Raw genomic sequence first — 739 nt, 5'->3', positions numbered from 1 at the left:
GCAAGATCTCATCCTTTTTGTGGCTGAGTAATATTCCAGTAAATATGTATATATATATATATATATATATAAACATATACATATAAATATATGTATAGGTACATCTGTGTGTGTATATATATATATATGTATATATATATGTATATGTACACATCTTCTTTATCCATTCATCTACTGATGGACATTTGGGTTACTTCCATATCTTAAAAAATATGGACTGCATTCAGAATTTGCATGTCATCCTTGCACAGGGCCATGCTAATCTCTGTATTGTTCCCATTGTAGTATATGTGCTACTGAAGTGAGCACTAACATACTGTGCTTTTGAAGAATTCCGTTGTTTTTTTTTTAAGGGAAAAGGATTATCACGTTTATTCAGAGCCAGAGTGCCCATTGTCATTAATGTTTCATTTAGTAGCCATTCATCTTTCTGAATAACTACAGAAATGCCTTTACTGAATTCCATCAGAGTTTTAGTCTAAGTAAGAGTTACATTTTTGGGAATACATTGGATATTCAGATAAATTTATTTCATAAGTATTCCCTTTTAGATTTAGTCATAAATTAAAGTTTGCAAATTCTTTGGAATATATGGAGAGTTCAGAGGTAAATGCTTTATTTTGCTTCCTCACTCTTATGGAAATGTGATTGTATACTTTTGCCTTCAGAGGAATATTTCATATTTTATTTCCACTATATATCAAATAACAATGATTCTGTAGTAACTGATTATAGTAAT

General features: G+C 29.6%; 1 non-coding gene across 1 annotated transcript; it reads right to left on the bottom strand.

Annotated features, from left to right (window-relative positions):
* Positions 1-206: 206 nt before the first annotated feature.
* On the bottom strand, positions 207-309 carry LOC123326964. The gene has a single exon (XR_006541436.1). It is a non-coding gene; the product is annotated as a U6 spliceosomal RNA (small nuclear RNA).
* Between the last annotated feature and the right edge of the window lie 430 nt (positions 310-739).

This window comes from Neomonachus schauinslandi, chromosome 1 (assembly GCF_002201575.2).
Source record: "Neomonachus schauinslandi chromosome 1, ASM220157v2, whole genome shotgun sequence".
Taxonomy (NCBI): Eukaryota; Metazoa; Chordata; class Mammalia; order Carnivora; family Phocidae; genus Neomonachus; species Neomonachus schauinslandi.
This window is presented reverse-complemented; position numbering and strand designations above follow the sequence as displayed.